General features: G+C 47.4%; 1 pseudogene; it reads right to left on the bottom strand.

The window, feature by feature from the left end:
- Positions 1–227: 227 nt before the first annotated feature.
- LOC127627331 (interferon-inducible GTPase 5-like) lies at positions 228–5,057 on the bottom strand (annotated as a pseudogene).
- Positions 5,058–22,866: the final 17,809 nt, after the last annotated feature.

Here is a 22,866-nt window from a genome sequence, read left to right as displayed (position 1 = left end):
ATAATTTTATTCCAGCATTGTGAGGTTGTCATACTGATGTTATATTGTTTCATACTATTAGAAACCTTTTTAAATTCATAGTCATAATGATTATTACAAATATAATAAACTGTATTTAAAAAATTATATAAAAAAAGAGAGATTATGTAGAACTCTAGACTAGTTTTGAATGCTGGTAGAAATGATGCTACTGGAGCAGCTATATACTCTGAATCAGTCTGATTTAATTACTTGAGTGACGCCAGCAGCACATTCTTGGCATCTTCAGCTATTTCATTCAGAAATTTCTTCAGAATGTTTGAAACTGACACAAAAGAAATGCCTGAGCCTATTATAGGTATGCAACTAAGAACATGCCTAACTGTGCTTTCTGTCACTTTAAGAGAGCTTTGTTTCAGCTGAAGTATAATTGAAGCAGCAGTTATTTCTTCACGCACAATTGATTTCATCACACTCTTTATAAACTCAATACTCTTCCCAGATCTTTCACTGATCCTCTTCAGACATTCATCATCCAGACCAAATGCATTCTTGTACTTTTGTATCTCATTTACTAAGAGACCTACATCTACAGCGAATGAAAGACCAGGAACAGGAAGTGCAGCCGCTCCAGCAGATAATAAAGCTACTCTTGAAATGTTTTTCTCTAGAGCTTTCTTCTTTCTCTCAATAATCTCTGTTGTGATATTTGGTACAGTCGACATCAGCACATGTCTCTTGTGTTGTGAGAGTTCAGTCTCCATCCTCTCATGCAGTGAATTAAAATCATAGTTGTTGGGATGGTAACTAGAAATCAAGAACACAACAGGATCCTCTACACCGATCTCTCTCAGACCTACAGACAGAAAAATACATCATTATATATTTATGAAAAGATTATTATAATACTCAGAAATAATTATATTTGCTTGTAATATCATTTTAGTGTTATTAAATGTACATGAGCAGATATTTATGTCACGATCTGGGTAATCAGGAGAAGGCAGACAGAAGGTAGGATCCAAAAGCGGCTTTATTGAAATAATAAATGAACAAGACACGGGAACAAAAGAAAGGTCCACAATGGGAAAACAGAGACAGAACCTTGACATGACACGGGGACATCAACAAGTGGAACAGGAACCACGAAGGAGAGAGTAGTCACAGGGAACAAGGGCTGGAAACAGGGAGCTAACAAACACATCCATTAACAACCAACGACTGACAGAGGCTGAACAAACAGACAGGGTTTAAATACATGGACATGGGGAGACGGGAGCCAATGAACAAACAGAACTCAAACAAGATAACAGGGAAATAAACAGAAACCAATGGCAAACTAACGAGGGCAGGTGAAAACAATGAACAGAGAACACGAAAGCTAACAAGGAGACTACGGAGCTACAAAAGGGACAAAAGTGAAAACTAAGGAATTACAAAAGTGACAGAAATGACAAACAAAGGGCAACAGTGAAACAAGACAAGGTAATAAAAGAAACTACAAACAAGACAAGGTAATAAAAGAAACTACAAAAGGACTACAAAACCCAAAACAGGAAACAGGAACTAAACTAAACTTCAACATAAAAGCACAAAACAAAAGACAACAGTGAACATGACAGAACCCCCCCTCAAAGGATCGGATTCCAGACGATCCTAAAAAAATAAATGACAAAAAAAACACAAGAAACAAAGTGAGGGCACCAGGGGCAAACAGACAGACCAAAGGGGGCACAAGGGGCAATCAGGCAGTCCGAGGAGGCAAAAGGGGCAAATAGGCAGTCCACAGGAGCAAAAGGGGAAATGAGACAGTCCACGGGGGCACAAAAGGGCAGACAGGCAGACCAGGGAGGCCGAGAAAGGTGGCGCCGTAGGAGGCTCTAGAGGCGAAGCCCTGGAAGGCTCTGGAGGCGGAGCCGAGGGAGGTGGCGCCGTAGAAGGTTTTAAAGGCGGAGGCTTGGAAGGCTCTGGAGGCGGAGCCGATGGAGGTGGCACCATAGGAGGCTCTAGAGGTGGAGGCCTGGAAGGCTCTGGAGGTGGAGCCGAGGGAGGTGGTGCCGTAGGAGGCTCGGGAGGCGGAGCCGTAGGAGGCTCGGGGAGAAGAGCCGTAGGAGGCTCGGGAGGCGGAGCCGTAGGAGGCTCGGGAGGCGGAGCCATAGGAGGCTCGGGAGGCGGAGCCATAGGAGGCTCAGGGAGAAGAGCCATAGGACGCTCTAGAGGCGGAGCCCTAGAAGGCTCTGGAGTCTCTGGGAGCAGAGCCGTAGGAGGCTCGGGAGGCGGAGCCGTAGGGGGCTCGGGAAGAAGAGCCGTGGAAGGCTCGGGAAGAAGAGCCGTGGAAGGCTCGAGAGGCTTGAGAGGCGGAGTCCTGGAAGGCTTGAGAGGCGGAGCCCTGGAAGACTCGAGTGACATAAGGGGTGGAGCCCTGGGAGGCTCGAGAGACTTGAGGGGCGGAGCCCTGGGAGGCTCGAGAGGCTTGAGGGGCGGAGCCCTGGGGGGCTCGAGAGGCTTGAGAGGCGGAGCCCTGGGGGGCTCGAGAGGCTCGAGAGGCGGAGCCCTGGAAGGCTTGAGAGGCTCGAGAGGCGGAGCCCTGGAAGGCTTGAGAGGCTCGAGAGGCGGAGCCCTGGAAGCCTCGAGAGGCGGAGCCCTGGAAGGCTCGGGAAGCTCGGGAAGCAGAGTTCTAGGGAGCTCGGAAGGCGGAGCTCTGGAAAGCTCGGGAGGCTCGGAAGGCGGAGCTCTGGCAAGCTCGGGAGGCGCTGACTCTTGGAAGGCACGACCACTGGCGCTGGCTTTTGGACGGTCATGGCTACTGGCACTGGCTACTGGCACTGGCTCTTGGACGGTCATGGCTACTGGCACTGGCTCTTGGACGGTCATGGCTACTGGCACTGGCTCTTGGACGGTCATGGCTACTGGCGCTGGCTCAGGGACGGTCGAGGCCACAGGCGCTGGCTCAGGGACGGTCGAGGCCACAGGCGCTGGCTCACGGACATCTGAGGCTACAGGGACTGGCTCATTGACGTTTGAGGCTATCGGCGCTGGCTCACTGATGTCTGAGGCTACAGGTGCTGGTTCGGGGACGGTCGAGGGCTCAGGCTCGCTCACCGTGGCTGACAAGGTCTCAGGCTCGCTCACAGTGACATGCGTGGGCTCTGGCTCGCTCACAGTGACATGCGTGGGCTCTGGCTCGCTCACAGTGACATGCGTGGGCTCTGGCTCGCTCACAGTGACAGTGACATGCGTGGGCTCTGGCTCGCTCTCAGTGACATGCGTGGGCTCTGGCTCGCAGACCGGGGCAGGCGCGGGCCGGGAGGTGGAAGTCCGTCTTCTCCTCCTCCTCTGGGCAGACGAAGATGAACGCGCTGGCTCATGGGGGGCGACTGGCGTAGGGATGGGCTCGCTGACAGGTGGAACTGGCGTGACGGGAAGAGCCAAGGGCGAGCTGAAGGTCGCCACCGCGGGAGGTGAGGCAGGGTTCTCCTCTGCCACGTACACCGTGAGTGACGAGCCGCTGACCAGCAGAGCCTCTTCCACCATCTCCTCCAAAGTCCAGCCAAGCGTCGCCGGTGGCAACCGCTCCCTTAGTGAGGCATTCAAATTTCCCCGAAAGAAAGATGCCAGGATTAAGTCCGGGAAGTCGGAGACAAATGCCAGCTCGAGGAAGTCCTGGACGTGGTCCTCAATCGGTCGGTCCCCTTGCTTCAAGCAAAGCAGCTGGTAGTTGGCCTGTCGGGCCGCTGGATCCATTGTAGTGGTCAGTCGTTCTGTCACGATCTGGGTAATCAGGAGAAGGCAGACAGAAGGTAGGATCCAAACGCGGCTTTATTGAAATAATAAATGAACAAAACACGGGAACAAAAGAAAGGTCCACAATGGGAAAACAGAGACAGAACCTTGACAGGACACGGGGACATCAACAAGGGGAACAGGAACCACGAAGGAGAGAGTAGTCACAGGGAACAAGGGCTGGAAACAGGGAGCTAACAAACACATCCATTAACAACCAACGACTGACAGAGGCTGAACAAACAGACAGGGTTTAAATACATGGACATGGGGAGACGGGAGCCAATGAACAAACAGAACTCAAACAAGATAACAGGGAAATAAACAGAAACCAATGGCAAACTAACGAGGGCAGGTGAAAACAATGAACAGAGAACACGAAAGCTAACAAGGAGACTACGGAGCTACAAAAGGGACAAAAGTGAAAACTAAGGAATTACAAAAGTGACAGAAATGACAAACAAAGGGCAACAGTGAAACAAGACAAGGTAATAAAAGAAACTACAAACAAGACAAGGTAATAAAAGAAACTACAAAGGACTACAAAACCCAAAACAGGAAACAGGAACTAAACTAAACTTCAACATAAAAGCACAAAACAAAAGACAACAGTGAACATGACAATTTATAACTGACTGTTTTCACACAAGACTTCTTTTTACCAAAGTGAAATAATTATTCTACTAAAGTCACTGTTGCACAAAACACTGTCATGTAATAAACATCATAAACAAACCTTTAACACAGTCCTCTCGTGTGATGTCCAGCATCTTTTCCTCATCAAAGTTTTCTCCTTGTCTTCGCTTTGCAGCATCAATACTGGAGTCAATCTTGGAACGAACAAAATAGAAATTCTTCTTCCTTCTCTTGATCTCTTTGACCAGGTCAGCGTGACATTCTCTGAAACGGCCTGAAGCGATGATGATAAAAAAAATCATAGCGCTCAAACTGAACAAGTTTAAGGTACTTTAGTGTTCCGGTTCCAGGAAGATCCCAGAGTTTCATATTTTCATATTTTGGGTGTTTGTAAGCTTTGGGTTCTTTAGTGGTCTCTACTTCACCAGTTTCAGCTGAATCCTCATCGTCATCTCCCAAACCCCAAAAAGCATTGATAAATGTGGACTTTCCAGAACCAGATCCCCCGTCACAGCAATATTAAGTTCTACACGATCTTGCTGGCCGAGGAAATGTTTGATGGTGTCAGCAGCTGATGGCAGATCCTGAGTAGAGATCGAGTTTTTAAGTTCTTCCAGCTCCTTCTGAGTTATAACAGAGTAATCTTCTGATGTAGCCATCTATAAAAGTTAAGTACAGAATTGAATGACATTAAAATAAACCAGACTAAAATCACATTTCAAAGTATAGCAACAAGTGACAATCATCAAGATTGGTAAAAAAGCCACAAAGTTAAATAGATTTATTTCATTAAAGCATTCAGTTTACATTAAATAGTTATAATAGAGATGAAATTCATAGAAAATTATAAATGATGTAAATGTAACAATTTGTTAACCAATATAAAGATTACACATGTAAAAAGAAACACTTTTTAATATATCCATGGAATAATGTATCTCTCAACTGATATTTGTGCATCTTTCATTTTTAAAACACTCCCTAACTTGGATTGCACTTGTTGTCGCTGTTTTGCGTTTTCACTTTTGAGACCCTCCCTAACTGTGGAGCCAGAAATATGACAAAACAATTTGAATTTGAATTGTGTAAATTTGAATTATAGACTTTAGAATTTGAATTATAAGTGTGATTTGTCCAAATTTAATATTATGTTGTATTTTAAATAGGTTTGAATTTGAAATTTTAAACTCCAATCCTGGTGTTACGATTCCCTTGTTGTCTGCCCTGTGTTTCACTTGTCTTTTTTTTTTTTTTTTTTTTTGATTTATTCAACAATGATCATAAACATATACAATCATGCCAGAGGCAATTCATATACATTTAAATACAATTTGTTGAGGATAAAATACACAAAAAAGCCTCAGGCTTATTTCCATTGTGGTCCTCTACATGCATAAAATGAACGAACAGTTCCAGTGGGAATAAAATCAAAAACAAGCAACTCACACCTTACAAATTCTTATGGGATCTTAATTGGAAAGCCATTTTTTAACTTCTCTTCTAAAGGGCCATGCCTCTTGTAATTGTTTTAAATGATCTGGCAATTCATTCCAAGCAACTGCACTCGAGTACAAAAACGAATTCTTCCCAGCTACACTTTTAAACCGGTACAAATATATATTATTTATCCTTGCCCTTGTAGAAATACAATGAACTTCTCTCACAAAAACATAGTAGTCATACAAGTATTTAGGAACAGTTCTCTGAATTATTTTGTACACCATCATAATTTTAATAAAAATTACTCTTTTATCCACTTTTAAAATACCCAATTCCCTGAAATGGTTATTATTTAGTTGCATACGAGGATGTAACCCCCAGAGACGGATTATGACTTTGATGTGCCCTGGGCACAGATACCTCAAAGGCCCCCTACACCACATTTTTCTACAAAACTTTTGATCCTGTATGCCCCATCATACAGGATTTACAATGACACAAATACGTGGGGGGAAATGCACACAATATTATGTACTTTTACACCACAAATTGGTTTATTTGTATCTCACCAGCTTCTGACCTCCTCGAATCATATCACATGAGAATATTCCATGAATAATTTACATTTCTGCATTTAGCAGACGAGCGTTTAGCAATCGATGCATTATAAAAACAAGGAGCAATATCAATCACCAAAGGCATTTAGCTAAGTAATAAAATTGTTGGTTTTACCTTAGCTGAGGGGTATCTTTCTTGATTTCCTCAGAGAAAACGCTTCCACAACGTCATCAAAATCCAGTTCCCTCACAAGATCGCATTCAATGGCCATTAAAGACAGCGAATTGAGACGTCCTTGACACATTTTGTTTCTTAGTTCGTTTTTTACTCTTGCCATGAGAGAAAATGAACGTTCTCCTTCACAGTTGCTGACTGGTAGGGTGAGGAAAAGCTTTAGGGCAAGCATACATATTGGGGAAAATCGATGGGAGCCCATTATCTATAATTGTTTTCAGCATCTTTGATGGTGATCTATCCGGCTCCATTGAAATGAAAGATCTGAACTGTAACAGCTCATCAGCAAGACAGCTGTTCAAGTCATCAGGGTAAGAAGCAGAAAGGTTATGGGCTCCTGTAATAATGTTGCTGTCAGATTCTGAGTCTGGCAGGAAAAGAACACCAAAGAGACTATTCATGTGTTTATAGGCATCCAGTCTGTGATCAAGGCAGTTGACAATATTGTCAATGGTAACATTAAATGTATCCACTTGAAATTTTCGGCTTCCACTAAGGCCTGCATCACCATCTGTGGTCTCGTCAGCAAAAGTTTTTCTTTTCTTTATTCGTTGTACTTCATGTTTATAAGACTGCCATACGCCTGGCACACTTAAACCGCTCCTCTCAAAGTGTTCGAATAGTTCTCGCTGAGCTGATACAAACTCGCGCAATGATTCAAGCAGTCGCACCGCTGTCCTAAGGTCCATATCACTTTTTTGTAGACATAAACTGGTCGCGTGGAATCGTTCGAGTATAGTATTCCAGAACTGCGCCATAAATGCAGTTTCTAGTTTGTCCATCTTTGCATGAAGTCCCGATGCTTCGTTGCGTGTTTCCCTTTTTTCGGTCTCATCTGCTGCTATACTGTTTAAGGCCTCTCTTATATTACTGTAATTTTGCCAAAGAGCTTTGGCCGAATCAGCCCTACAGCTCCACCGAGTATTAGACAAATGCTTAAGTGTTAAGTTTGTTTTTTCGAATACCTTCCCCCATTGGCGTGTAGATGCATGTAACCCGCACACACACACACAAGACGAGACAGTTACAATGTCGGAGGAAAAACTGCTTTAATAAAAATAAAGCAGGCAAAAGTACATAACAGGGTAAATCCAGAGGGAGAATCGTCGAGGGAAGCGTAGGGTCAAAAGCCGGGGAATCAAAGTATAAAGAAGGGGCAAATCCAATGAGAATGGTCGAGGGAAGCGAGGGTCAAAGCCGGGGTAATCAGAATAGAGTAGCGGGAAGGACTAAACAGGGGAGCTGGCAAGCTAAGAGGTGAACGAGAGGAGGTCAAAACTAGACGAGACTAGCGGGGGCAAAGACACGGGAAACTAAATACAATAACCAACCAACCTGAAGACGAAAGGGTAGTGATAAATATAGGGGCGAGTGCAGGTGTAAACCATGACAGGTGATGAGACGAGTGCAGGTGAAACTAATGTGCAGGAGTGCAGATGACGCGAGTGCAGGTGGTCATAACGTTCTGGGGGATTGGAAACGCGTGAGAAACTCGAGGAAGGGAGATTGCCTACGAACATGTGAGCGAGTAGGAGCAAAGTGGGCGTGAGGGCTTGAGCGAGCAAAAAGAGCGTGCGAGCTCGAGGGGGCGGAGCGAGGGAGAGGGGTTCGTGACAGTACTCCCCCCTCTAAAACGGACGGCTCCTGACGGCCGCGCTCGGTTGCGAGGAAGTGGTGCTGGACGAACCCAACAAACAAAAAACCCTGAACAGACAACCCACAAAACACACAAACAAAATTGAGGGCAGTCCAAGGGGCACAGAGGGAAATGAGACAGTCCATGGGGTCAATGGGCAGTATCAAGGCAAGGTCTGGGGGAACATAGCGGACAGGCGGGTGGTCGGGAGATCTAGGGGCAGCCGTAGGGCAGAGACTGGGTCAGGGGGTCTGGAAGGCGACTGGAGGACAGGGACTGGGTCCGGGGGTCTGGAAGGTGACCACCGGACAGGAACAGGGTCAGGAGGCCAGGGAAGAGGCCACAGGACAGGGAAGAGCCGTGAAAGGCGGTGCCGTCAGAGGCGGCACTGTAGGCGGCTCTGGAGGTGGGGTTCTGGAAGGCTCTGGAGGTGGAGCCGAAGGAGGCTTTAGGGGCGAAGGCCTGAAAGGCTCTGGAGGTGGAGCCAATGACGGTGGCGCCGTGGGAGGCTCTAGAGGCGGAGGCCTGGAAGGCTCAGGAGGTGGAGCCAATGGAGGTGGCACCGTGGGAGGTCCCCGAGGCGACGACCTGGCAGGCTCTGTAGTCTCGGGGGGTAGAGCCGTAGGAGGCCCGAGAGGCGGAGCCATAGAAAGCTCTGGAGTCTTTGGGAGCAGAGCCGTGAGGGGCTCGGGAGCGGAGCCGTGGGAGGCTCGGGAGGCGGAGCCGTAGGAGGCTCGGGAGGCGGAGCCGTAGGAAGCTCTGGAGTCTCTGGGAGTAGAGCCGTGAGAGGCTCGGGGAAAAAGGTCATGGAAGACTCGAGAGGCTCTAGAGGTGGGGCCCTGGAAGGCTCGAGAGGCTCGAGGGGGGGAGCCATGAAAAACTCAAGAGACGGAGCCCCGAGAGGCTCAGGAGGAGGAGGAGCCCTGGAAGACTCGAGAGACGGAGCCCCGAGCGGCTCGGGAGGAGGAGGAGCCCTGGAAGACTCGAGAGACGAAGCCCTGAGAGGCTTGGAAGGGGGTGGAGCCCTGAAAGACTCGAGAGGAGAAGCCCTGAGAGGCTTGAGGGGAGGAGGAGCCCTGAGAGACTCGAGAGGAGAAGCCCTGAGAGGCTTGAGAGGGGGAGGAGCCCTGAGAGACTCGAGAGGCGAAGCCGTGAGAGGCTTGAGGGGTGGAGCCATGAAAGACTTCGAGGGGCCGGAGCCCTGAGAGGCTCGAGGGGAGGAGGAGCCCTGAGAGACTCGAGAGGCGAAGCCGTGAGAGGCTTGAGGGGTGGAGCCATAAAAGACTCGAGGGAGAGAGCCCTGAGAGGCTCGAGGGGAGGAGGAGCCCTGAAAGACTCGAGAGGGGAAGCCCTGAGAGGCTTGAGGGGGGGAGGAGCCCTGAGAGACTCGAGAGGCGAAGCCGTGAGAGGCTTGAGGGGTGGAGCCCTGAAAGACTCGAGAGGAGAAGCCCTGAGAGGCTTGGGAGGGGGAGCCCTGAAAGACTCGAGAGGAGAAGCCCTGAGAGGCTCGAGAGGAGGAGCCCTGAGAGGCTCGAGAGGAGGAGCCCTGGGAGGCTTGGGAGGAGGAGCCTTGGGAGGCTCGTGAGGCGGAGCCCTGGGAGGCTCGAGAGGAGAAGCCCTGGGAGGCTTGGGAGGAGAAGCCCTGAGAGGCTTGAGAGGCAGAGCTCTGGGAGGCTCGAGGGGTAGAGCTCTGGGAGGCTCGAGAGACTTGAAAGGCAGAACCCTGGGGGGCTTGGGAGGTAGAGCTCTGGGAGGCTCGAGAGGAGGAGCCTTAGGAGGCTCGAGAGGAAGAGCCCTGGGAGGCTTGAGAGGAGCCCTGGGAGGCTTGGGAGGAGGAGCCTTGGGAGACTCGAGAGGCGGAGGCCGCGAGGGCTCTGAGGGGCGAGCAGAGGCTGGCAGAGCCGTGGAAGACTCTGGGGGCGGAGCAGAACCCGGCAGAGCCGTGGAAGACTCTGAGGGAACCTCTGCGGTCTTGAGCACAAGACGAGACTGGGGAGAAGGGGCCCTCTTCCTTCTCTTGCGTCCTCGGCCAACAGGGGACGTGGCCATGGGGACGGTCGAGGCTACAGGCGCTGGCTCGCCGACCGTGGCGGGCATGGTCGCTGGCTCGTTGGCCGTGGCGGGCATGGGCGCTGGCTCGTTGGCCGTGGCGGGCATGGGCGTTGACACGCTGGCCGTGCCAGGCCTCGGGACTAGGGCCGTGACAGGCTTCGGGACTGGGGCCGTGACAGGCTTCGGGACTGGGGCCGTGACAGGCTTCGGGACTGGGGCCGTGTCAGGCTTCGGGGCTAGGGCCGTGTCAGGCTTCGGGGCTAGGGCTGTGTCAGGCTTCGGGGCTAGGGCCGTGGTAGGCTTCAAGACGGGGGCCGTGGTAGGCTTCAAGACGGGGGCCGTGGTAGGCTTCAAGACGGGGGCCGTGGTATGGAACGCTGGTTCAGTCTCTGCCTCCCCCACAGTAAACGAGGAACCAGCGTACATTAGGGCGAGGTCAATAAACTGAGCCAGGTTGAGAGAGCAGCGACCACCAGGCATGAATGATGAGGCTGGCTCATTCAGTCCAAATTGAAAAATGTCTTTCAGAGCCACCTCATCAAAATTCACCTGGTACGCCAGGGCACAAAAATCCATAATATAAGCCTCCAAGGGTTGGCTCCCCTGGCGCAAACCCAAGAGTCGGGCCGCTGGCCCCATAATGTCAAGGACGGGGTTATGAGTTACATAACCACTGCCTTGCACGGAAAACCCTTGGTTCGCGTCCGATGAGCCATAAAACCTCTCCGGGGATGGAGAGCATACAGCGCTCGCGGATGCGTGGAAAGCATCAACGGGCTCAGGGGCAGACACAGGTGAAACAGGGTGAAAAATTTCAGACATAGCGCATACCTGCTGCCCCTGGGCCGTGAGCGCGTGGTCATCTCTCCACACTGTAGCTCCTCGCGCCGAATGTGACGTGCTTCTCCGCTCTAGTGAGCTGCGCGAATCCTTAGCGCGGGGCATTGTTACTGTCAACGGTGGGGTTGGTTATTCTGTAACCCGCACACACACACACAAGACGAGACAGTCACAATGTCGGAGGAAAAACTGCTTTAATAAAAATAAAGCAGGCAAAAGTACATAACAGGGTAAATCCAGAGGGAGAATGGTCGAGGGAAGCCAGGGTCAAAGCCGGGGTAATCAGAATAGAGTAGCGGGAAGGACTAAACAGGGGAGCTGGCAAGCTAAGAGGTGAACGAGAGGAGGTCAAAACTAGACGAGACTAGCGGGGGGCAAAGACACGGGAAACTAAATACAATAACCAACAACCGTGAGACGAAAGGGTAGTGATAAATATAGGGGCGAGTGCAGGTGTAAACCATGACAGGTGATGAGACGAGTGCAGGTGAAACTAATGTGCAGGAGTGCAGATGACGCGAGTGCAGGTGGTCATAATGTTCTGGGGGATTGGAAACGCGTGAGAAACTCGAGGAAGGGAGATTGCCTACGAGCATGTGGGAGATTGCCTACGAGCATGTGAGCGAGTAGGAGCAAAGTGGGCGTGAGGGCTTGAGCGAGCAAAAAGAGCGTGCGAGCTCGAGGGGGCGGAGCGAGGGAGCGGGGTTCGTGACAATGCAGAACAAAATGAATACAATGACTGTAGCAGACTAAAGTACTGTTCGACCTCTGGACTGCTGTGTGTACTGTTTACACCTACTAAATTCAATGAGTGAGCGGCACAAGGTATGTAGTGGATCAATGGATTTCTCCGTTTTAAGTGAGCCTGCAGTCCATTGTATCTGCCCGACATATTACTCGCATTATCGTACGATTGGCCTCTACAGTTTAATATGTCCAAGCCTAGGTTGTTTACCATTTTAATGACGTAATCACACAAACTCTCACCTGTGTGACATGAAATGGGCTCGAAAGCTATGAATCGTTCTATAACATTCCCTTTCGCATTGACGAATCTGAAGATGAATGTTAATTGGTCAATATGGGACAAATCTGGTGTTGAATCAACGATGACTGAAAAATATTTGGCATCCTTTAATTCATTCGCGATTACTTGTTTAGTTTTTTCTCCCAATACATCAATAAACTCCTCACATATACTTGATGACAAATAAGATACACTTCCCCTTCCTTTTTGGCCGCGTGTTTTAATATGCTCCGATAGAAACGGGTCAAATTGAGATATTAGCTCTAAAATTCCTAGATAGTTTCCATTGTGAGGTGAACCTAAGAGCTCGTCCTCCCCCCTGAACGCCAGTCCTCTTTCGGCTAAAAACTTTATCACTGCCACCACACGCTTCAGTACCTCTTTCCAGTATTCCCTCTCTCCAGCTATTTGTTTGACCAGAGCTGAGTCCATCGCCTGGGTGTTTTTAGATCTATGCAATAAGGCTAACATACAAGACATATGACCAGGGCCCCTCTCATGTTCAGAAATCCTTTCTGGGTGCTTCCAGTCACTGAATCCATCTGTAAAGGCATGTCTTTTGGACGAGAAAAGTTTGCATGAATAACAGAACACCTGTCCTGTTGATGGGGAGTATAAAAGCCACTCTCGTGAAACAATCTGGCCGTTTGGCAAGTGAGTGTGTAATAAATCATTGGTAAGCGAGCGAGTCTTACCACCCAGACCACTATCCCTTAGGGAAGAAGTATATTTTGAGCTTCGGTTATGGAAAGCGGCAGCCCCTCTGTTAATAAGAATACTTCTCACTGAATCATTTTTTATATCTCCCCACAATGCAGGATCGCAGTTTGTCTCCCAAAACATGTGGTCATCATCTGTCTGACTCTTACTGTGATCGTCCTGAGTAAGATTACTTTGTGGCGGCGCTGGCGGGTTGTGGTATACACAGGCCGGGTCACTGCTTTCACGGTTACGTGTGCTAGCGCCATCTTCACTTGAAGCAGCAGAAGGATCGTTGTTGTTAGCATCAGTCGTGTTTGCATTTTTAAAAAAGCTGGAGATTGTTGGTAGCTTTTGTAGCAAGTGAGCTTCTCTTGCTTCTTTGTCTTTTTTTTAGCTTTCTTTTCATTGATCCACTTGGTTGTGGTTTTACACTCATGTTTGTTATTTTTAGTAACCGTCTTCTATGCGTAACTGCTTATATTTCGCAATGATTTTCACTGGCCTCTAGATGTCCCTCTCAACAGCGCAGCAATATATTAAAATTATTTATTTTATTTATTTAGCAGTTAATACTTCGCAACTGCAAAGAAAATAATACAATTATTCTACAGTATTCAACACCATTTTACAAAAAAATAAATAATAATTCATAAATAAATAATTATATGAAAAAAAAAAAAAAAACACACAAACAGTAAATTTGCCAGGGCCCCCTGCTGGCATAGTGCCCTGGGCAAGTGCCCAGTGGGCCCGTGTGTTAATCCGTGCCTGGTAACCCCAGAACGATTCTACACAACCTGTTCTGAGCAGTCTGTAATTTATTTTTAACATGATTTTTAGAGCCACTATACCAAAAGGTTACTGCATAGTCGAAATGTGGTTGCACTAATGCACCAGCTAACATTATCATTGTTTGTTTATCTAAATAAGCAGCCTGTCTTGCTAAAAATGTTATTCGATTATTTATTTTCGATAAAGCTACAGCTGCCATGCTATCCCCAGTCATTTTGTTATCAAGAATACATCCCAAAAATTTCACTAAAATACTCACCTCCCACCCTTATTTCTGAATTTGGACATTTCTTCAATTTTGCAGCAGAACCGAATAAAATAACCTCAGTTTTCCCTAAGTGCAAAAATAGCTTATTTTGAAAACACCAATTGGACACTTCTACAATTTCTCTTCTTAACTTGTTTTCTATTGTTTCTTTATTTTCATCAGTAACTATTATTATGGCATCATCCGCATATAAAGATAAGTGGCTAGAACAGGCCATCTTTAAATCATTTATATAAATTAAAAAAGTAAGGGCCCTAATACACTACCTTGTGGTACTCCACAAGAGATCGGCAAAGAGTCTGAGCACACTCCATTTATATCGACCATTTGACACCTATTCGTGAAGATAGGATTTGATCCATTTACATGAATTGGAGTCGAAACCCATAGCATAATTTTAACAACAGAATACTATGGTCAACTGTGTCGAAGGCTTTTCAGTAAATCGAGCAATACCATCCCACTTAATTTACCTTTATCTATTCCTTTCTTTATATAATCCAGTCAAATATAGAATAGTTGTCTCTGTGGAATGCATCCTTCTAAAACCAGACTGAAATTCATATAAAATATTAAATTTGGAAATATATTCTTCAATTTGGTCAAATAATATTTTTTCTAAAATTTTAGATAACTGAAGACAGGATTGACACAGGCCTATAATTATTACACTCTAGCCTACTCCCTTTTTAAAAAGGGGAAAATTTTTTGCTTGTTTAAATTCAGCCGGTACCTTATTCTGGCAGATAGAGAGATTTAAAATATGAGTAACCATAGGAGTTATAAAATTAGCAGCGTCTTTAATAAACTTAGCCGGAATATTATCCAACCCTGTGGCTTTATTGCACTTCAATTCACTTAGTTTCTTATAAACTGTCATCTCTTTTACTTTATTAAATGAAAAACCTCCTAAGGCAACACCACAATTATCATAATATTCTTTAACCAAATTATCATCATATAAGTCTGATTGTGCTGGAAGCTCTTTTACTAAATTTTCGCCCACCGTAGTAAAAAACTCATTAAAACAATTTGCTACCTTTTTCTGATCTGTCATCAATTGACCATTAATTTTGAGACTGATTCTTGAATCTTTACTTTTAACCTTTTGCCGATAGCCTAAACCACTCAAGATTCTCCATAGTTCTTTAGAGTCTTGTTTAGCTTCACTAATTTCATTCGTCAAAAACATTTTTTTAGCCTCTTTAATCTTGCATCTGATCTCATTTCTTTTACGTTTAAATTTGTTATAATTATCATTATTTCCATCTTTTTGAAAGATTTTAAACTATTATTATGTTCCTTGATATCTTTTAAAATACTATCTGTCATCCAGGGTTCTGTTCTTTGTTTGATTCTTATTTCTTTGCAAGGTGCAACTTTATTCAGAACTTGCACAAATCTCTTTTTAAACCCGTCCCAAACTATATCCACATCATCAAACTGCATCACTTCTTTCCAATTAGCCTTGCTAAGTTCTTCAACAAAAATTTGTGGACTATATCTTTTAAGCAATCTAATTTTTAATGTATTTTGATGACTTATAGCCTCTCTCTTTAATTTCCTAAATACATATACCATATTATGGTCACTTAAACCAAGCTCCAAAACACCACTTTTATATATCCTAGAAATGTCTGAAATCAATATAACGTCAATAATTGTACTGCTTTTAGAAGTAATTCTGGTTGGGTCACTGATAATTTGTTTCAATGCATATGATTTACAAAATGAACTGAACTGCTTAAACACTGATGAATCTTTCTTCAACATATCTGTATTTAAATTGCCCAAAATAAGCAATTCTTGACCTAAAACATAATTTGACATATTTAAAACCTCATCAAGACTCTCATAAAAATCACTTTGATCCGGAGGACGATAGCAAATACCAACCAAAATCGGTTTACTCTTTGGCAACAAAACTTCAAGCCAAATCGCCTCCACTGTAGAGTTTATAAAATCTCTTCTCTCATTTCACACCAAATCTGACCTTATATATGCACACACACCACCTCCTTTCCGATTTCGATCTCGTCTGAACAAACAATAATTGTCAATTTTAATCTCTGCATCCAATATAGAATCATCAAGCCATGTTTCACTGCAACTGAACAACGCCACTTTAGATTCTTGACATAAATAACGTAGTTCACTTATCTTTGGAAGAAGACTTCTGACGTTGAGGTGAGCCATATGCAAACCTTTCATTGATCTAAAAGTTCTATAATCACTTATCGTGGATGTCGTCGCATCCTTGCAGGCCAGCTGACAGTCTTGCCTGGGCCCGGGACAAGATAATCTTAGATGGGCCCCCCCATGCCCAGATCTCTCCTTTTCCCTTGCTCTTCCTCTCCTGTTCCCCTCCTCCGCTCTTCCTCTCCTGTTCCTCTCCTCTGCTCTTCCTCTCCTGTTCCCCTCCTCTGCTCTTCCTCTCCTGTTCCCCTCCTCTGCTATTCCTCTCCTGTTCCTCTCCCCTCCTCTGCTCTTCCTCTCCTGTTCCCTTCCTCTCCTCTGCTCTTCCTCTCCTGTTCCTCTCCTCTGCTCTTCCTCTCCTGTTCCCCTCCTCTGCTCTTCCTCTCCTGTTCCCCTCCTCTGCTCTTCCTCTCTTGTTCCTCTCCGCTCCTCTGCTCTTCCTCTCCTGTTCCTCTCCTCTGCTCTTCCTCTCCTGTTCCCCTCCTCTGCTCTTCCTCTCCTGTTCCCCTCCTCTGCTCTTCCTCTCCTGTTCCCCTCCTCTGCTCTTCCTCTCTTGTTCCTCTCCCCTCCTCTGCTCTTCCTCTCCTGTTCCTCTCCTCTGCTCTTCCTCTCCTGTTCCCCTCCTCTGCTCTTCCTCTCCTGTTCCTCTCCTCTTCCTCTCCTGTTACAGCAGACTTCCATTTTTTTTTTTTTTATAAAACACCATATACTTTTACCCAAACTGAATAATAAAAACACGTTTAAATGGGTACATTTTCTATAAATGTTCTCATTTTTTTTTTTCTGACATAGCCTACTGCAGTTCTTGTTAAAACATACTAGACATGCAAAATCTGTGCATTTTGGGCACTTTTTGTGTGAAATCATATTTATTTTTTGTCCATCAAAAGTGTGCTTTCACTTTTAATTAAGCATGAGCAGCGCAGCAAAAATAGACTCGGATCTGGCCCATTATCTGTTCACCGATGCCAACAGTGACGCATTTCAGCCGGCTTTTTATTTCTCATCTCCATAAATATATCTAGTAGTAAAGCTAATGCAAGGGCTAGAAATCAATGAATTCTTTGCTAATACTTCCTCGTCATCATGGAAGCGCAGTTCGCACCGCTTTCTCCTTTCCACAGGCGTGCTCTCCGTGGCGTCTGTCGTTGCTATGCAACAATGAACTTGCGCGCCTGTAAAAGCAGCGCGCAGCGTCGCTATTATGAGCTAATATCCAAAATATTTCCATATGTGTCTCTTTCCTCCTTTCTTATCAACAAGTGGATTTACAGCCACCACATCAGCAGCAGCGTCAATGTCTCAGCACTTTTATGAAGAGGACGCAACTGCACGCGCTTCGGGCATGCACGCGCATCAAGTACCGGGTTTGAGAAACCTGGTACCGTGGCGTGACGTTTAAAACAAAATTAGTACCGACTTGGTACCGAAGTACCGGGTCTTTGACAACACTCATAAGCGTTGGCTGCGCTGTTTCTTACCTTGCTCTACGTTGACTTTACTAACGTTAGTTCCAGCTTCTCCGTCACCACCTTTTTTAAAATATTTGTTTAGGACATCTCGAAGGCCTCTATTTTCTTCTTCCCTTCTTCTCTTTTTTTTTTTTTCTGAGCACCAGACTTGTGCTGACCGGACATTTGATCGTAACGTTAGCCTACTGAACTTCAAATCAAATGACAACATCAAATTTTGATCAGTGGCCAAACCATTTTTGTTTTGGGGGTGGGCGGGGTTTCTTGACCACTATTTCAAGGACAATTAGGAAGAAAACAAATAAAAAGCTTTTATGTAACTCAAATATTAGATATTTTTTCCACAAATATGCCTATTTTATTTATTTTTTAACAATTATTCCATAATTTAATGAGGGCCCAGTTCTGGGCCCCCCCCCTACCCTGGGCCCGGGACAACAGACCCGTTTGTCCCCCCCGTCGGCGGGCCTGCATCCTTGAGTAACATTTCCTCCTCATCCTTCACAGTAGATTTAGTCAATTGGCTCCTCTGTTTCATTCCTTCTTTCTCCGTGATCGAAAAAATCTCAGACACACCATAGTCCGTTTGATACACATCTCGTGTTTCTTGACAAGGATGCAAATCACTCCACTGATCCGCCATCAGGTTCCATGCAGTCACAACTTCCGAACGCCGACATTGCTCCATAACCATGTTCCGACGATTCTCCTCGACAAAAATCGCATTAACTCCTTCACCACCTTCACATGACCCCGGCCCTGGACATTGATGTATGTCTCCCGACACCAGCAAACACATTAAAATGATTAACAAATCACTCAAGTGTCTTTTATAGCTGCGTCTTTGGCTGCGTATTGATTTTTCAGAACATGTGATCCATGGGCGATAGATCAACGTATAGATAACGTTCTTTCCAAAACCAAGATGTTTAAATCCTGAGGTAGGTTGCTGAATTTCATTATTTAAAGTAAAGAAATGATTTTCAACTTCATTAAAATGCCATAAAAACGTATAAAATAAAAACTACACTTTGTACTACAAACTACAATTTGTCTAAAAACTACACTTCCCACAATTCCCGGATCTCATCACTGCCATCATTGTTCGCACCTGTTTGTCGTTTGTGATCCTCCTGTGTCTATGTATATAAACCCTGTTTGTTCTCCACTCCTTGTCGTTCGTTGAATGTTCATGTTCCCACTGTTCTTATGTTTGTTGATGCCCGGCTCCTGTTGTCCTGTTGTCCTGTTGTCCTGTTGTCCTGTTGTCCTGTTGTCCTGTTGTCCTGCCTGCCTGCCTGCCTGCCTGCCCGCCCGCCCGCCCGCCCGCCCGCTCGCTCGCTCGTGTTCATCCAGTTTCTGTGTACCTTCGGTATTCTCCTGTCTTAGTTTTGTTTTGCCCATCGTGGTTATTTCCTTTGTTCCTGTTTTCTCCTTTGATCAATAAAAACCGCACATAGATCCAACCCCTTGTCTGCCTCCGTCTGCATTCATCATAACAGAACGAACGACCACCTATGGATCTAGCGGTTCTTCAGGCGAACTGCCGCCTGCTGAATTTGAGGCAAGGAAGCCGTCCGGTGGAGGATCATATCAGAGACTTTCTGGACCTAGCGAGTGCCACCGACTTCCCTGACTCCTCCCTGGTGGTGTTCTTCCGGGATAACCTGACCGGTTCGCTCAAGGAGCGGTTGCCACTGGCGACGTGCGGCTGGATGCTCCGCGATTTTGTGGAGGAGATGCTTCTGGCATGCGGCTCGCCATTCACTGTGGGTGTTGTTGAGGAGGATCCTGCCTCTCCTCCCACAGTGGTGACCCTTCAGTCGTCCATGGCTCGTCCTGTTTCGCCTGCCCCACCTGCCAGCAAGCCAACCCCCACGCCTGCCTTGATCAACGAGCCAGCCCTGCCAACTTCGTCCACCCGGAGGAGGAGGAGGAGAAGAAAGGCTTCCGCTCCCCAGTTCACGCCAGCCACGGCCAGCGCCTACGCCAGCCACGGTTAGCGAGCCAGTGCCTACGCCAGCCACGGTCAGCGAGCCAGCACCTACGCCAGCCACGGTCAGTGAGCCAGCGCCTACACCTGCCACGGTCAGCGAGCCAGCGCCTACGCCTGTCACGGTCAGCGAGCCAGCACCTGCAGCCCCTACCATCATAGAGCCAGCGCAAGTAGCCTCGACCGTCCCAGCGCCAGTCGCCTCGACCGTCCCAGCGCCAGTAGCCTGGACCGTCCCAGAGCCAGCGCCAGTAGCCTCGACCGTCCCAGAGCCAGAGCCTATAGCCATGACCGTCCAAGAGCCAGCGCACCCCGAGCCTCCCATGGCTCCGCCTCTCGAGCCTCCCATGGCTCCGCCTCTCGAGCCTCCCATGGCTCCGCCTCTCGAGCCTCCCAGGGCTCCGCCTATCAAGCCTCCCAGGGCTCCGCCTCTCGAGCCTCCCAGGGCTCTGACCTCTCGAGCCTCTCGAGCCTCCTACGGCTCCGCCTCTCGAGCCTCCCAGGGCTCCGCCTCTCGAGCCTCCCAGGTCTCCGCCTCTCGAGCCTCCTACGGCTCCGCCTCCAGAGCCATCCAGGGCTCCGCCTTCCGAGACTCCCAGCGCTACGCCTCCCGAGCCTCCCAGGGCTCCGCCTCCCGAGCCTCCTACGGCGCCACCTCCCTCGGCTCCGCCTCCAGAGCCTTCCAGGCCTCCACCTCTAGAGCCTCCTACGGCGCCTCCTCCCTCTGCTCCGCCTCCCGAGCCTTCCGCGGCTCCGACTCCTGAGCCTCCCTCCTGACCCTCCCTCGGCTCCGTCTCCTGAGCCTCCCACGGCTCCGACTCCTGAGCCTCCAGAGCTTCCCATGGTCCCGCCTCCATTGGCTCCGCCTCCTGAGCCTCCCAAGCCTCCCTTGGCTCCGCCCTCCATGGCTCCGCTACCAGAGACTTCCATGGCTCCGCCTTCGGAGTTCCCCATGCCTGCCATGTGGCCACCTCCCAGGCCCCCTGAACCTGTCCCTGTCCTATGGCCACCTCCCAGGCCTCCTGAACCTGTCCCTGTCCCTCCCTCGGCTCCGTCTCCTGAGCCTCCCACGGCTCCGACTCCTGAGCCTCCAGAGCTTCCCATGGTCCCGCCTCCCTTGGCTCCGCCTCCTGAGCCTCCCAAGCCTCCCTCGGCTCCGCCCTCCATGGCTCCGCTACCAGAGACTTTCATGGCTCCGCCTTCGGAGTTCCCCATGCCTGCCCTGTGGCCACCTCCCAGGCCCCCTGAACCTGTCCCTGTCCTATGGCCACCTCCCAGGCCTCCTGAACCTGTCCCTGTCCTGTGGCCGCCTCCCAGGCCTCCTGAACCTGTCCCCGTCTTGTGGCCACCTTCCAGGCCTTCTGAACCTGTCCCTGCCCCTTGGACTGCCTTCTTGCCCTCTGTGCCCCCTTGGACTGCCTTCTTGCCCCCTGTGGCCCCTTGGACTGCCTTCTTGCCCCTTGTGCCCCCTTGGACTGGCTGTCTGCCCCTTGTTCTTCCTTGGACTGTCTGTTTGCCCCTTGTGCTCCCTTGGACTGTCTGTTTGCCCCTGGTGCCCTCTTTTGGTCTGCTAGCCCCCCTCCATTCCCTGGACGATTCTGTTTTTGTGGGTTTTTTTGTTTTTTGTTTAGGATCGTCTGGAACCCGATCCTTTGAGGGGGGATTCTGTTACGATTCCCTTGTTGTCTGCCCTGTGTTTCACTTGTCTTTGTCTAAAAACTACACTTCCCACAATTCCCGGATCTCATCACTGCCATCATTGTGTCATTGTTCGCACCTGTTTGTCGTTTGTGATCCTCCTGTGTCTATGTATATAAACCCTGTTTGTTCTCCACTCCTTGTCGTTCGTTGAATGTTCATGTTCCCACTGTTCTTATGTTTGTTGATGTCCGGATCCTGTTGTCTTGCCTGCCCTGCCTGCCTGTCTTGTCGTGTTCATCCAGTTTCCATGTACCTTCGATGTTCTCCTGTCTTAGTTTTGTTTTGCCCATCGTGGTTATTTCCTTTGTTCCTGTTTTCTCCTTTGATCAATAAAAACCGCACGTAGATCCAACCCCTTGTCTGCCTCCGTCTGCATTCATCATAACACCTGGACATTTCATATTTAACCAAGTTGAATTGTTTTTTTTTGTTGTTTTTTTTATTGCACAATTTTATAAATATGTATTTTCAAACAGCAAATGTTTGGTTCTGAATTCTTACACTGTAAATATCCCGTTTTAAAAAATACAAGATTTCAAGATTACGAAATTCAGAACACCAAATTCAATATCTAAAATTCAGATCTACAGAAAGTGGGTCAGAGGTCAAGTTTCCATGTTCCTCAGGGAAGAGTAGAGGGTCTCGGGAAAAGTCGAACCGAGCATTTTGGCCAATTACAGGTCGAGGTGCAATAATTCTCTGGCGCGAGAGTGATTCAAAGGTCGCCGTTGTGATCATGAAGTGGTTCTTAAACTGTTATGATTGATATTTTTATGGTTAGCACATTCTCAGCACATGAGACATTGGTCTAAGCCAGGGGTCGGGACCGATGTCTCGCGAGCCACATGTGGCTCTTTGTTAAAAATCAGGTGGCTCGCCGGGTCTCTCACCAACACATGATCATTTAAAACTTTATAGAGATACATTTTCAGCAGAAAGTGTTTGTGTGATTGCAAAGCTTGAAGTCAATGACACTGTTTTGATTTCCTGTCTCCCGAATTTTAAAGCCTACTTCTAGTTAACAAGGTTTGAAATGAACACCCGAACACTGTGTCACAAATGACACAGATCTGTCCTTTACAGATTCACTTTCAGTTTAATAATCCAGTTTTTACACTCCGGATTCTCATCCACAGCAGATACTTTCCTTCAGTAATGTTCATCAGAAATATTACAAATGATCCCGTGTTCAATCGCAACACGTTATGAAGATGAACGCGTTATTTTTACTCTCCAACTCGTCTGATAAGATTGTGTTTGTACAGGTCTGAGATCAGCAGACACTACAGATTAAACATACAAACATCTGATCATATAAACTCACTTATTGTTTAGGATCAATTCTACACCATTAGATTACAGAGAATATGAGATATGATGTAAATAATGACTGATATCATTTAATAAACACAATAACTCACTGTTTGGTCGAACAAACATGAAACTGTTTGATTCTTTGGTCATTTTCTCACTTTCTCTCATTTGTGGTTTGAGGTCATCAGCTTTATAACAGTGTCAGAAAATACAGAACAGGTTTATCATGTTTAGTAGTGTTGA

The sequence above is a fragment of the Xyrauchen texanus genome, chromosome 34 (genome assembly GCF_025860055.1).
Source record: "Xyrauchen texanus isolate HMW12.3.18 chromosome 34, RBS_HiC_50CHRs, whole genome shotgun sequence".
Lineage (NCBI taxonomy): Eukaryota > Metazoa > Chordata > Actinopteri > Cypriniformes > Catostomidae > Xyrauchen > Xyrauchen texanus.
Note: the sequence above shows the minus strand (reverse complement) of the source record. Positions and strands in the feature narration are given on the sequence as shown.